Consider the following 14,634-nt stretch of genomic DNA (forward strand, 5'->3'; position numbering starts at 1 on the left):
AAGAACCGAATGCGAATTCTGCCATGCGCCTACATTATATGGGCGCCAACGGCCATACCATGTTGAGTACACCGGTTCTCGTCCGATCACCGAAGTTAAGCAACATCGGGCGTGGTTAGTACTTGGATGGGTGACCACCTGGGAACACCACGTGCTGTTGGCTCCCTTTCATTTACCTTTTTTTTTTTATACCGCCCTCTTTCCATACCACCGTTCTGTTGTGACAAAGATTCTTGCTTAAGCATTTTAATCTACTGTAATGACCATAAGGTGCGAAATTGCAGTAAATATCTCAGTTTGAGGGAGAATGTGCTAACCAAGTTCGCCAGGAAGTCTTTGAAAACGACAAAACAGTACGAATCGGCAGATGTGTTCTGAAATACGTCAGCGCCTGTTGTTGTGTAGCGGTGTACAATTCCTACTTCGATATGTAATTATAAATTTATTCCTCAGTCGTCTCGTCTCGTCTCGTCATCTCCTGCAGACGTTTCTTGTGCTTGCGCTGTTATATGGGCCACGACCCGAGCGGCAGCGAGCGGCAGTCGAGCAAAGTCGGGACAAGTCGGGACGGGGACAGGGACAGCGATAGGAATGGTGCGAATGCACTGCAAATTACGCAAACACCTCGTCTGAGGCGAGGCGAGGAAGCTCACATCGCCAGCAGTGGCGCCCTCCAACAACACTCTGCCACACCCCGCACAGGCCATACGCCGGTCGGCCGCGCGCCAGCCCTCCTGCGCTGGACACCAGGGACAAGATGCGTCTTCCGCGAGTGTCGAAGGCTGCACGCGCCAAGCGGATGACAGGAGGTGCAACGAGAAGCTGCGCGTCTCACACACACGGCGGCGCGCCCGCTAATTCGGCAGTCGCTCTGCTGGCACGTCGGATTGCAGAAGGAAGTGCTTACAATTACAATTCTGTTCGTATTTTATGTTGTAAAGTTGTTAGCTTGTAACGATGTAATGTTAATAAATAAATTTATAAATCTCACAAAAAAAAAAAAAAATACACGAAGCGCGTCCTTCCGGCTCATAAGTTTTGGAACTCAGGATTGCGTTCGCGCTAACGTGACGAATTGTCAATAAAAAAAAAATGCGGCTGCTTTCGACCGAAAAGTATGATTTTGTGTGTGTTGGGATAAGAACCGAATGCGAATTCTGCCATGCGCCTACATTATATGGGCGCCAACGGCCATACCATGTTGAGTACACCGGTTCTCGTCCGATCACCGAAGTTAAGCAACATCGGGCGTGGTTAGTACTTGGATGGGTGACCACCTGGGAACACCACGTGCTGTTGGCTCCCTTTCATTTACCTTTTTTTTTTTATACCGCCCTCTTTCCATACCACCGTTCTGTTGTGACAAAGATTCTTGCTTAAGCATTTTAATCTACTGTAATGACCATAAGGTGCGAAATTGCAGTAAATATCTCAGTTTGAGGGAGAATGTGCTAACCAAGTTCGCCAGGAAGTCTTTGAAAACGACAAAACAGTACGAATCGGCAGATGTGTTCTGAAATACGTCAGCGCCTGTTGTTGTGTAGCGGTGTACAATTCCTACTTCGATATGTAATTATAAATTTATTCCTCAGTCGTCTCGTCTCGTCTCGTCATCTCCTGCAGACGTTTCTTGTGCTTGCGCTGTTATATGGGCCACGACCCGAGCGGCAGCGAGCGGCAGTCGAGCAAAGTCGGGACAAGTCGGGACGGGGACAGGGACAGCGATAGGAATGGTGCGAATGCATTGCAAATTACGCAAACACCTCGTCTGAGGCGAGGCGAGGAAGCTCACATCGCCAGCAGTGGCGCCCTCCAACAACACTCTGCCACACCCCGCACAGGCCATACGCCGGTCGGCCGCGCGCCAGCCCTCCTGCGCTGGACACCAGGGACAAGATGCGTCTTCCGCGAGTGTCGAAGGCTGCACGCGCCAAGCGGATGACAGGAGGTGCAACGAGAAGCTGCGCGTCTCACACACACGGCGGCGCGCCCGCTAATTCGGCAGTCGCTCTGCTGGCACGTCGGATTGCAGAAGGAAGTGCTTACAATTACAATTCTGTTCGTGTTTTATGTTGTAAAGTTGTTAGCTTGTAACGATGTAATGTTAATAAATAAATTTATAAATCTCACAAAAAAAAAAAAAAAAAATACACGAAGCGCGTCCTTCCGGCTCATAAGTTTTGGAACTCAGGATTGCGTTCGCGCTAACGTGACGAATTGTCAATAAAAAAAAAATGCGGCTGCTTTCGACCGAAAAGTATGATTTTGTGTGTGTTGGGATAAGAACCGAATGCGAATTCTGCCATGCGCCTACATTATATGGGCGCCAACGGCCATACCATGTTGAGTACACCGGTTCTCGTCCGATCACCGAAGTTAAGCAACATCGGGCGTGGTTAGTACTTGGATGGGTGACCACCTGGGAACACCACGTGCTGTTGGCTCCCTTTCATTTACCTTTTTTTTTTTATACCGCCCTCTTTCCATACCACCGTTCTGTTGTGACAAAGATTCTTGCTTAAGCATTTTAATCTACTGTAATGACCATAAGGTGCGAAATTGCAGTAAATATCTCAGTTTGAGGGAGAATGTGCTAACCAAGTTCGCCAGGAAGTCTTTGAAAACGACAAAACAGTACGAATCGGCAGATGTGTTCTGAAATACGTCAGCGCCTGTTGTTGTGTAGCGGTGTACAATTCCTACTTCGATATGTAATTATAAATTTATTCCTCAGTCGTCTCGTCTCGTCTCGTCATCTCCTGCAGACGTTTCTTGTGCTTGCGCTGTTATATGGGCCACGACCCGAGCGGCAGCGAGCGGCAGTCGAGCAAAGTCGGGACAAGTCGGGACGGGGACAGGGACAGCGATAGGAATGGTGCGAATGCACTGCAAATTACGCAAACACCTCGTCTGAGGCGAGGCGAGGAAGCTCACATCGCCAGCAGTGGCGCCCTCCAACAACACTCTGCCACACCCCGCACAGGCCATACGCCGGTCGGCCGCGCGCCAGCCCTCCTGCGCTGGACACCAGGGACAAGATGCGTCTTCCGCGAGTGTCGAAGGCTGCACGCGCCAAGCGGATGACAGGAGGTGCAACGAGAAGCTGCGCGTCTCACACACACGGCGGCGCGCCCGCTAATTCGGCAGTCGCTCTGCTGGCACGTCGGATTGCAGAAGGAAGTGCTTACAATTACAATTCTGTTCGTGTTTTATGTTGTAAAGTTGTTAGCTTGTAACGATGTAATGTTAATAAATAAATTTATAAATCTCACAAAAAAAAAAAAAAATACACGAAGCGCGTCCTTCCGGCTCATAAGTTTTGGAACTCAGGATTGCGTTCGCGCTAACGTGACGAATTGTCAATAAAAAAAAAATGCGGCTGCTTTCGACCGAAAAGTATGATTTTGTGTGTGTTGGGATAAGAACCGAATGCGAATTCTGCCATGCGCCTACATTATATGGGCGCCAACGGCCATACCATGTTGAGTACACCGGTTCTCGTCCGATCACCGAAGTTAAGCAACATCGGGCGTGGTTAGTACTTGGATGGGTGACCACCTGGGAACACCACGTGCTGTTGGCTCCCTTTCATTTACCTTTTTTTTTTTATACCGCCCTCTTTCCATACCACCGTTCTGTTGTGACAAAGATTCTTGCTTAAGCATTTTAATCTACTGTAATGACCATAAGGTGCGAAATTGCAGTAAATATCTCAGTTTGAGGGAGAATGTGCTAACCAAGTTCGCCAGGAAGTCTTTGAAAACGACAAAACAGTACGAATCGGCAGATGTGTTCTGAAATACGTCAGCGCCTGTTGTTGTGTAGCGGTGTACAATTCCTACTTCGATATGTAATTATAAATTTATTCCTCAGTCGTCTCGTCTCGTCTCGTCATCTCCTGCAGACGTTTCTTGTGCTTGCGCTGTTATATGGGCCACGACCCGAGCGGCAGCGAGCGGCAGTCGAGCAAAGTCGGGACAAGTCGGGACGGGGACAGGGACAGCGATAGGAATGGTGCGAATGCACTGCAAATTACGCAAACACCTCGTCTGAGGCGAGGCGAGGAAGCTCACATCGCCAGCAGTGGCGCCCTCCAACAACACTCTGCCACACCCCGCACAGGCCATACGCCGGTCGGCCGCGCGCCAGCCCTCCTGCGCTGGACACCAGGGACAAGATGCGTCTTCCGCGAGTGTCGAAGGCTGCACGCGCCAAGCGGATGACAGGAGGTGCAACGAGAAGCTGCGCGTCTCACACACACGGCGGCGCGCCCGCTAATTCGGCAGTCGCTCTGCTGGCACGTCGGATTGCAGAAGGAAGTGCTTACAATTACAATTCTGTTCGTATTTTATGTTGTAAAGTTGTTAGCTTGTAACGATGTAATGTTAATAAATAAATTTATAAATCTCACAAAAAAAAAAAAAAATACACGAAGCGCGTCCTTCCGGCTCATAAGTTTTGGAACTCAGGATTGCGTTCGCGCTAACGTGACGAATTGTCAATAAAAAAAAAATGCGGCTGCTTTCGACCGAAAAGTATGATTTTGTGTGTGTTGGGATAAGAACCGAATGCGAATTCTGCCATGCGCCTACATTATATGGGCGCCAACGGCCATACCATGTTGAGTACACCGGTTCTCGTCCGATCACCGAAGTTAAGCAACATCGGGCGTGGTTAGTACTTGGATGGGTGACCACCTGGGAACACCACGTGCTGTTGGCTCCCTTTCATTTACCTTTTTTTTTTTATACCGCCCTCTTTCCATACCACCGTTCTGTTGTGACAAAGATTCTTGCTTAAGCATTTTAATCTACTGTAATGACCATAAGGTGCGAAATTGCAGTAAATATCTCAGTTTGAGGGAGAATGTGCTAACCAAGTTCGCCAGGAAGTCTTTGAAAACGACAAAACAGTACGAATCGGCAGATGTGTTCTGAAATACGTCAGCGCCTGTTGTTGTGTAGCGGTGTACAATTCCTACTTCGATATGTAATTATAAATTTATTCCTCAGTCGTCTCGTCTCGTCTCGTCATCTCCTGCAGACGTTTCTTGTGCTTGCGCTGTTATATGGGCCACGACCCGAGCGGCAGCGAGCGGCAGTCGAGCAAAGTCGGGACAAGTCGGGACGGGGACAGGGACAGCGATAGGAATGGTGCGAATGCATTGCAAATTACGCAAACACCTCGTCTGAGGCGAGGCGAGGAAGCTCACATCGCCAGCAGTGGCGCCCTCCAACAACACTCTGCCACACCCCGCACAGGCCATACGCCGGTCGGCCGCGCGCCAGCCCTCCTGCGCTGGACACCAGGGACAAGATGCGTCTTCCGCGAGTGTCGAAGGCTGCACGCGCCAAGCGGATGACAGGAGGTGCAACGAGAAGCTGCGCGTCTCACACACACGGCGGCGCGCCCGCTAATTCGGCAGTCGCTCTGCTGGCACGTCGGATTGCAGAAGGAAGTGCTTACAATTACAATTCTGTTCGTGTTTTATGTTGTAAAGTTGTTAGCTTGTAACGATGTAATGTTAATAAATAAATTTATAAATCTCACAAAAAAAAAAAAAAAAATACACGAAGCGCGTCCTTCCGGCTCATAAGTTTTGGAACTCAGGATTGCGTTCGCGCTAACGTGACGAATTGTCAATAAAAAAAAAATGCGGCTGCTTTCGACCGAAAAGTATGATTTTGTGTGTGTTGGGATAAGAACCGAATGCGAATTCTGCCATGCGCCTACATTATATGGGCGCCAACGGCCATACCATGTTGAGTACACCGGTTCTCGTCCGATCACCGAAGTTAAGCAACATCGGGCGTGGTTAGTACTTGGATGGGTGACCACCTGGGAACACCACGTGCTGTTGGCTCCCTTTCATTTACCTTTTTTTTTTTATACCGCCCTCTTTCCATACCACCGTTCTGTTGTGACAAAGATTCTTGCTTAAGCATTTTAATCTACTGTAATGACCATAAGGTGCGAAATTGCAGTAAATATCTCAGTTTGAGGGAGAATGTGCTAACCAAGTTCGCCAGGAAGTCTTTGAAAACGACAAAACAGTACGAATCGGCAGATGTGTTCTGAAATACGTCAGCGCCTGTTGTTGTGTAGCGGTGTACAATTCCTACTTCGATATGTAATTATAAATTTATTCCTCAGTCGTCTCGTCTCGTCTCGTCATCTCCTGCAGACGTTTCTTGTGCTTGCGCTGTTATATGGGCCACGACCCGAGCGGCAGCGAGCGGCAGTCGAGCAAAGTCGGGACAAGTCGGGACGGGGACAGGGACAGCGATAGGAATGGTGCGAATGCATTGCAAATTACGCAAACACCTCGTCTGAGGCGAGGCGAGGAAGCTCACATCGCCAGCAGTGGCGCCCTCCAACAACACTCTGCCACACCCCGCACAGGCCATACGCCGGTCGGCCGCGCGCCAGCCCTCCTGCGCTGGACACCAGGGACAAGATGCGTCTTCCGCGAGTGTCGAAGGCTGCACGCGCCAAGCGGATGACAGGAGGTGCAACGAGAAGCTGCGCGTCTCACACACACGGCGGCGCGCCCGCTAATTCGGCAGTCGCTCTGCTGGCACGTCGGATTGCAGAAGGAAGTGCTTACAATTACAATTCTGTTCGTGTTTTATGTTGTAAAGTTGTTAGCTTGTAACGATGTAATGTTAATAAATAAATTTATAAATCTCACAAAAAAAAAAAAAAAAATACACGAAGCGCGTCCTTCCGGCTCATAAGTTTTGGAACTCAGGATTGCGTTCGCGCTAACGTGACGAATTGTCAATAAAAAAAAAATGCGGCTGCTTTCGACCGAAAAGTATGATTTTGTGTGTGTTGGGATAAGAACCGAATGCGAATTCTGCCATGCGCCTACATTATATGGGCGCCAACGGCCATACCATGTTGAGTACACCGGTTCTCGTCCGATCACCGAAGTTAAGCAACATCGGGCGTGGTTAGTACTTGGATGGGTGACCACCTGGGAACACCACGTGCTGTTGGCTCCCTTTCATTTACCTTTTTTTTTTTATACCGCCCTCTTTCCATACCACCGTTCTGTTGTGACAAAGATTCTTGCTTAAGCATTTTAATCTACTGTAATGACCATAAGGTGCGAAATTGCAGTAAATATCTCAGTTTGAGGGAGAATGTGCTAACCAAGTTCGCCAGGAAGTCTTTGAAAACGACAAAACAGTACGAATCGGCAGATGTGTTCTGAAATACGTCAGCGCCTGTTGTTGTGTAGCGGTGTACAATTCCTACTTCGATATGTAATTATAAATTTATTCCTCAGTCGTCTCGTCTCGTCTCGTCATCTCCTGCAGACGTTTCTTGTGCTTGCGCTGTTATATGGGCCACGACCCGAGCGGCAGCGAGCGGCAGTCGAGCAAAGTCGGGACAAGTCGGGACGGGGACAGGGACAGCGATAGGAATGGTGCGAATGCATTGCAAATTACGCAAACACCTCGTCTGAGGCGAGGCGAGGAAGCTCACATCGCCAGCAGTGGCGCCCTCCAACAACACTCTGCCACACCCCGCACAGGCCATACGCCGGTCGGCCGCGCGCCAGCCCTCCTGCGCTGGACACCAGGGACAAGATGCGTCTTCCGCGAGTGTCGAAGGCTGCACGCGCCAAGCGGATGACAGGAGGTGCAACGAGAAGCTGCGCGTCTCACACACACGGCGGCGCGCCCGCTAATTCGGCAGTCGCTCTGCTGGCACGTCGGATTGCAGAAGGAAGTGCTTACAATTACAATTCTGTTCGTGTTTTATGTTGTAAAGTTGTTAGCTTGTAACGATGTAATGTTAATAAATAAATTTATAAATCTCACAAAAAAAAAAAAAAAAATACACGAAGCGCGTCCTTCCGGCTCATAAGTTTTGGAACTCAGGATTGCGTTCGCGCTAACGTGACGAATTGTCAATAAAAAAAAAATGCGGCTGCTTTCGACCGAAAAGTATGATTTTGTGTGTGTTGGGATAAGAACCGAATGCGAATTCTGCCATGCGCCTACATTATATGGGCGCCAACGGCCATACCATGTTGAGTACACCGGTTCTCGTCCGATCACCGAAGTTAAGCAACATCGGGCGTGGTTAGTACTTGGATGGGTGACCACCTGGGAACACCACGTGCTGTTGGCTCCCTTTCATTTACCTTTTTTTTTTTATACCGCCCTCTTTCCATACCACCGTTCTGTTGTGACAAAGATTCTTGCTTAAGCATTTTAATCTACTCGTCAGCGCCTGTTGTTGTATAGCGGTGTACAATTCCTACTTCGATATGTAATTATACATTTATTCCTTAGTCGACTCGTCTCGTCTCGTCATCTCCTGCAGACGTTTCTTGTGCTTGCGCTGTTATATGGGCCACGACCCGAGCGGCAGCGAGCGGCAGTCGAGCAAAGTCGGGACAAGTCGGGACGGGGACAGGGACAGGAATGGTGCGAATGCACTGCAAATTACGCAAACACCTCGTCTGAGGCGAGGCGAGGCGAGGCGAGGCGAGGCGAAGAAGCTCACATCGCCAGCAGTGGCGCCCTCCAACAACACTCTGCCACACCCCGCACAGGCCATACGCCGGTCGGCCGCGCGCCAGCCCTCCTGCGCTGGACACCAGGGACAAGATGCGTCTTCCGCGAGTGTCGAAGGCTGCACGCGCCAAGCGGATGACAGGAGGTGCAACGAGAAGCTGCGCGTCTCACACACACGGCGGCGCGCCCGCTAATTCGGCAGTCGCTCTGCTGGCACGTCGGATTGCGGAAGGAAGTGCTTACAATTACAATTCTGTTCGTGTTTTATGTTGTAAAGTTGTTAGCTTGTAACGATGTAATGTTAATAAATAAATTTATAAATCTCACAACAACAAAAAAAAAAAAATACACGAAGCGCGTCCTTCCGGCTCATAAGTTTTGGAACTCAGGATTGCGTTCGCGCCAACGTGACAAATTGTCAATAAAAAAGAATGCGGCTGCTTTCGACCGAAAAGTGTGATTTTGTGTGTGTTGGGATAAGAACCGAATGCGAATTCCGCCATGCGCCTACATCATCTGGGCCCCAACGGCCATACCATGTTGAGTACACCGGTTCTCGTCCGATCACCGAAGTTAAGCAACATCGGGCGTGGTTAGTACTTGGATGGGTGACCACCTGGGAACACCACGTGCTGTTGGCTCCCTTTCATTTACTTTTTTTTTTTTTTTATACCGCCTTCTTTCCATACCACCGTTCTGTTGTGACAAAGATTCTTGCTTAAGCATTTTAATCTACTGTAATGACCATAAGGTGCGAAATTGCAGTAAATATCTCAGTTTGAGGGAGAATGTGCTAACCAAGTTCGCCAGGAAGTCTTTGAAAACGACAAAACAGTACGAATCGGCAGATGTGTTCTGAAATACGTCAGCGCCTGTTGTTGTATAGCGGTGTACAATTCCTACTTCGATATGTAATTATACATTTATTCCTTAGTCGACTCGTCTCGTCTCGTCATCTCCTGCAGACGTTTCTTGTGCTTGCGCTGTTATATGGGCCACGACCCGAGCGGCAGCGAGCGGCAGTCGAGCAAAGTCGGGACAAGTCGGGACGGGGACAGGGACAGGAATGGTGCGAATGCACTGCAAATTACGCAAACACCTCGTCTGAGGCGAGGCGAGGCGAGGCGAGGCGAGGCGAAGAAGCTCACATCGCCAGCAGTGGCGCCCTCCAACAACACTCTGCCACACCCCGCACAGGCCATACGCCGGTCGGCCGCGCGCCAGCCCTCCTGCGCTGGACACCAGGGACAAGATGCGTCTTCCGCGAGTGTCGAAGGCTGCACGCGCCAAGCGGATGACAGGAGGTGCAACGAGAAGCTGCGCGTCTCACACACACGGCGGCGCGCCCGCTAATTCGGCAGTCGCTCTGCTGGCACGTCGGATTGCGGAAGGAAGTGCTTACAATTACAATTCTGTTCGTGTTTTATGTTGTAAAGTTGTTAGCTTGTAACGATGTAATGTTAATAAATAAATTTATAAATCTCACAACAACAAAAAAAAAAAAAAATACACGAAGCGCGTCCTTCCGGCTCATAAGTTTTGGAACTCAGGATTGCGTTCGCGCCAACGTGACAAATTGTCAATAAAAAAGAATGCGGCTGCTTTCGACCGAAAAGTGTGATTTTGTGTGTGTTGGGATAAGAACCGAATGCGAATTCCGCCATGCGCCTACATCATCTGGGCGCCAACGGCCATACCATGTTGAGTACACCGGTTCTCGTCCGATCACCGAAGTTAAGCAACATCGGGCGTGGTTAGTACTTGGATGGGTGACCACCTGGGAACACCACGTGCTGTTGGCTCCCTTTCATTTACTTTTTTTTTTTTTTTTATACCGCCTTCTTTCCATACCACCGTTCTGTTGTGACAAAGATTCTTGCTTAAGCATTTTAATCTACTGTAATGACCATAAGGTGCGAAATTGCAGTAAATATCTCAGTTTGAGGGAGAATGTGCTAACCAAGTTCGCCAGGAAGTCTTTGAAAACGACAAAACAGTACGAATCGGCAGATGTGTTCTGAAATACGTCAGCGCCTGTTGTTGTATAGCGGTGTACAATTCCTACTTCGATATGTAATTATACATTTATTCCTTAGTCGACTCGTCTCGTCTCGTCATCTCCTGCAGACGTTTCTTGTGCTTGCGCTGTTATATGGGCCACGACCCGAGCGGCAGCGAGCGGCAGTCGAGCAAAGTCGGGACAAGTCGGGACGGGGACAGGGACAGGAATGGTGCGAATGCACTGCAAATTACGCAAACACCTCGTCTGAGGCGAGGCGAGGCGAGGCGAGGCGAGGCGAAGAAGCTCACATCGCCAGCAGTGGCGCCCTCCAACAACACTCTGCCACACCCCGCACAGGCCATACGCCGGTCGGCCGCGCGCCAGCCCTCCTGCGCTGGACACCAGGGACAAGATGCGTCTTCCGCGAGTGTCGAAGGCTGCACGCGCCAAGCGGATGACAGGAGGTGCAACGAGAAGCTGCGCGTCTCACACACACGGCGGCGCGCCCGCTAATTCGGCAGTCGCTCTGCTGGCACGTCGGATTGCGGAAGGAAGTGCTTACAATTACAATTCTGTTCGTGTTTTATGTTGTAAAGTTGTTAGCTTGTAACGATGTAATGTTAATAAATAAATTTATAAATCTCACAACAACAAAAAAAAAAAAAAATACACGAAGCGCGTCCTTCCGGCTCATAAGTTTTGGAACTCAGGATTGCGTTCGCGCCAACGTGACAAATTGTCAATAAAAAAGAATGCGGCTGCTTTCGACCGAAAAGTGTGATTTTGTGTGTGTTGGGATAAGAACCGAATGCGAATTCCGCCATGCGCCTACATCATCTGGGCGCCAACGGCCATACCATGTTGAGTACACCGGTTCTCGTCCGATCACCGAAGTTAAGCAACATCGGGCGTGGTTAGTACTTGGATGGGTGACCACCTGGGAACACCACGTGCTGTTGGCTCCCTTTCATTTACTTTTTTTTTTTTTTTTATACCGCCTTCTTTCCATACCACCGTTCTGTTGTGACAAAGATTCTTGCTTAAGCATTTTAATCTACTGTAATGACCATAAGGTGCGAAATTGCAGTAAATATCTCAGTTTGAGGGAGAATGTGCTAACCAAGTTCGCCAGGAAGTCTTTGAAAACGACAAAACAGTACGAATCGGCAGATGTGTTCTGAAATACGTCAGCGCCTGTTGTTGTATAGCGGTGTACAATTCCTACTTCGATATGTAATTATACATTTATTCCTTAGTCGACTCGTCTCGTCTCGTCATCTCCTGCAGACGTTTCTTGTGCTTGCGCTGTTATATGGGCCACGACCCGAGCGGCAGCGAGCGGCAGTCGAGCAAAGTCGGGACAAGTCGGGACGGGGACAGGGACAGGAATGGTGCGAATGCACTGCAAATTACGCAAACACCTCGTCTGAGGCGAGGCGAGGCGAGGCGAGGCGAGGCGAAGAAGCTCACATCGCCAGCAGTGGCGCCCTCCAACAACACTCTGCCACACCCCGCACAGGCCATACGCCGGTCGGCCGCGCGCCAGCCCTCCTGCGCTGGACACCAGGGACAAGATGCGTCTTCCGCGAGTGTCGAAGGCTGCACGCGCCAAGCGGATGACAGGAGGTGCAACGAGAAGCTGCGCGTCTCACACACACGGCGGCGCGCCCGCTAATTCGGCAGTCGCTCTGCTGGCACGTCGGATTGCGGAAGGAAGTGCTTACAATTACAATTCTGTTCGTGTTTTATGTTGTAAAGTTGTTAGCTTGTAACGATGTAATGTTAATAAATAAATTTATAAATCTCACAACAACAAAAAAAAAAAAAAATACACGAAGCGCGTCCTTCCGGCTCATAAGTTTTGGAACTCAGGATTGCGTTCGCGCCAACGTGACAAATTGTCAATAAAAAAGAATGCGGCTGCTTTCGACCGAAAAGTGTGATTTTGTGTGTGTTGGGATAAGAACCGAATGCGAATTCCGCCATGCGCCTACATCATCTGGGCGCCAACGGCCATACCATGTTGAGTACACCGGTTCTCGTCCGATCACCGAAGTTAAGCAACATCGGGCGTGGTTAGTACTTGGATGGGTGACCACCTGGGAACACCACGTGCTGTTGGCTCCCTTTCATTTACTTTTTTTTTTTTTTTTATACCGCCTTCTTTCCATACCACCGTTCTGTTGTGACAAAGATTCTTGCTTAAGCATTTTAATCTACTGTAATGACCATAAGGTGCGAAATTGCAGTAAATATCTCAGTTTGAGGGAGAATGTGCTAACCAAGTTCGCCAGGAAGTCTTTGAAAACGACAAAACAGTACGAATCGGCAGATGTGTTCTGAAATACGTCAGCGCCTGTTGTTGTATAGCGGTGTACAATTCCTACTTCGATATGTAATTATACATTTATTCCTTAGTCGACTCGTCTCGTCTCGTCATCTCCTGCAGACGTTTCTTGTGCTTGCGCTGTTATATGGGCCACGACCCGAGCGGCAGCGAGCGGCAGTCGAGCAAAGTCGGGACAAGTCGGGACGGGGACAGGGACAGGAATGGTGCGAATGCACTGCAAATTACGCAAACACCTCGTCTGAGGCGAGGCGAGGCGAGGCGAGGCGAGGCGAAGAAGCTCACATCGCCAGCAGTGGCGCCCTCCAACAACACTCTGCCACACCCCGCACAGGCCATACGCCGGTCGGCCGCGCGCCAGCCCTCCTGCGCTGGACACCAGGGACAAGATGCGTCTTCCGCGAGTGTCGAAGGCTGCACGCGCCAAGCGGATGACAGGAGGTGCAACGAGAAGCTGCGCGTCTCACACACACGGCGGCGCGCCCGCTAATTCGGCAGTCGCTCTGCTGGCACGTCGGATTGCGGAAGGAAGTGCTTACAATTACAATTCTGTTCGTGTTTTATGTTGTAAAGTTGTTAGCTTGTAACGATGTAATGTTAATAAATAAATTTATAAATCTCACAACAACAAAAAAAAAAAAAAATACACGAAGCGCGTCCTTCCGGCTCATAAGTTTTGGAACTCAGGATTGCGTTCGCGCCAACGTGACAAATTGTCAATAAAAAAGAATGCGGCTGCTTTCGACCGAAAAGTGTGATTTTGTGTGTGTTGGGATAAGAACCGAATGCGAATTCCGCCATGCGCCTACATCATCTGGGCGCCAACGGCCATACCATGTTGAGTACACCGGTTCTCGTCCGATCACCGAAGTTAAGCAACATCGGGCGTGGTTAGTACTTGGATGGGTGACCACCTGGGAACACCACGTGCTGTTGGCTCCCTTTCATTTACTTTTTTTTTTTTTTTTATACCGCCTTCTTTCCATACCACCGTTCTGTTGTGACAAAGATTCTTGCTTAAGCATTTTAATCTACTGTAATGACCATAAGGTGCGAAATTGCAGTAAATATCTCAGTTTGAGGGAGAATGTGCTAACCAAGTTCGCCAGGAAGTCTTTGAAAACGACAAAACAGTACGAATCGGCAGATGTGTTCTGAAATACGTCAGCGCCTGTTGTTGTATAGCGGTGTACAATTCCTACTTCGATATGTAATTATACATTTATTCCTTAGTCGACTCGTCTCGTCTCGTCATCTCCTGCAGACGTTTCTTGTGCTTGCGCTGTTATATGGGCCACGACCCGAGCGGCAGCGAGCGGCAGCGAGCGGCAGTCGAGCAAAGTCGGGACAAGTCGGGACGGGGACAGGGACAGGAATGGTGCGAATGCACTGCAAATTACGCAAACACCTCGTCTGAGGCGAGGCGAGGCGAGGCGAGGCGAGGCGAAGAAGCTCACATCGCCAGCAGTGGCGCCCTCCAACAACACTCTGCCACACCCCGCACAGGCCATACGCCGGTCGGCCGCGCGCCAGCCAACACCTCGGTGCCTGGCGTGCTGTGTTTACCTCGTGCGACTGGGCCGGCGGCACCTCGCGTGTCGTCTGCTCCCTCTTCCTCGTTGCTTTCTTTCTTTTCTACTGAACTGTAAGTAATGGATATCGTTTACGATGAAAGTGAAGAGCGACAGAATAATATTCAGTGCGAGTTTGATCGTTCCGTAGAGAAACCTTCGGCTTTCGAGATCCATCGT

General features: G+C 49.8%; 13 non-coding genes across 13 annotated transcripts; all 13 read left to right on the forward strand.

Moving 5' to 3' along the window:
* Nucleotides 1–44: 44 nt before the first annotated feature.
* LOC124562912 lies at nucleotides 45–163 on the forward strand. Its single transcript, XR_006969718.1, has one exon. It is a non-coding gene; the product is annotated as a 5S ribosomal RNA (ribosomal RNA).
* A 1,020-nt stretch (nucleotides 164–1,183) lies between these two features.
* On the forward strand, nucleotides 1,184–1,302 carry LOC124562913. The gene has a single exon (XR_006969719.1). It is a non-coding gene; the product is annotated as a 5S ribosomal RNA (ribosomal RNA).
* Nucleotides 1,303–2,325: 1,023 nt separating this feature from the next.
* On the forward strand, nucleotides 2,326–2,444 carry LOC124562914. The gene has a single exon (XR_006969720.1). It is a non-coding gene; the product is annotated as a 5S ribosomal RNA (ribosomal RNA).
* Nucleotides 2,445–3,464: 1,020 nt separating this feature from the next.
* On the forward strand, nucleotides 3,465–3,583 carry LOC124562916. Its single transcript, XR_006969722.1, has one exon. It is a non-coding gene; the product is annotated as a 5S ribosomal RNA (ribosomal RNA).
* A 1,020-nt stretch (nucleotides 3,584–4,603) lies between these two features.
* Nucleotides 4,604–4,722, forward strand: LOC124562917. Its single transcript, XR_006969723.1, has one exon. It is a non-coding gene; the product is annotated as a 5S ribosomal RNA (ribosomal RNA).
* A 1,022-nt stretch (nucleotides 4,723–5,744) lies between these two features.
* LOC124562918 lies at nucleotides 5,745–5,863 on the forward strand. Its single transcript, XR_006969724.1, has one exon. It is a non-coding gene; the product is annotated as a 5S ribosomal RNA (ribosomal RNA).
* Nucleotides 5,864–6,885: 1,022 nt separating this feature from the next.
* On the forward strand, nucleotides 6,886–7,004 carry LOC124562919. The gene has a single exon (XR_006969725.1). It is a non-coding gene; the product is annotated as a 5S ribosomal RNA (ribosomal RNA).
* A 1,022-nt stretch (nucleotides 7,005–8,026) lies between these two features.
* LOC124562921 lies at nucleotides 8,027–8,145 on the forward strand. Its single transcript, XR_006969726.1, has one exon. It is a non-coding gene; the product is annotated as a 5S ribosomal RNA (ribosomal RNA).
* Nucleotides 8,146–9,056: 911 nt separating this feature from the next.
* Nucleotides 9,057–9,175, forward strand: LOC124563250. Its single transcript, XR_006970024.1, has one exon. It is a non-coding gene; the product is annotated as a 5S ribosomal RNA (ribosomal RNA).
* A 1,042-nt stretch (nucleotides 9,176–10,217) lies between these two features.
* On the forward strand, nucleotides 10,218–10,336 carry LOC124562922. The gene has a single exon (XR_006969727.1). It is a non-coding gene; the product is annotated as a 5S ribosomal RNA (ribosomal RNA).
* A 1,043-nt stretch (nucleotides 10,337–11,379) lies between these two features.
* On the forward strand, nucleotides 11,380–11,498 carry LOC124562923. Its single transcript, XR_006969728.1, has one exon. It is a non-coding gene; the product is annotated as a 5S ribosomal RNA (ribosomal RNA).
* Nucleotides 11,499–12,541: 1,043 nt separating this feature from the next.
* LOC124562924 lies at nucleotides 12,542–12,660 on the forward strand. Its single transcript, XR_006969729.1, has one exon. It is a non-coding gene; the product is annotated as a 5S ribosomal RNA (ribosomal RNA).
* A 1,043-nt stretch (nucleotides 12,661–13,703) lies between these two features.
* LOC124562925 lies at nucleotides 13,704–13,822 on the forward strand. Its single transcript, XR_006969730.1, has one exon. It is a non-coding gene; the product is annotated as a 5S ribosomal RNA (ribosomal RNA).
* The last annotated feature ends 812 nt before the right edge of the window (nucleotides 13,823–14,634 follow it).

This window comes from Schistocerca americana, unplaced genomic scaffold (genome assembly GCF_021461395.2).
Source record: "Schistocerca americana isolate TAMUIC-IGC-003095 unplaced genomic scaffold, iqSchAmer2.1 HiC_scaffold_119, whole genome shotgun sequence".
In the NCBI taxonomy this organism is placed as follows: Eukaryota; Metazoa; Arthropoda; class Insecta; order Orthoptera; family Acrididae; genus Schistocerca; species Schistocerca americana.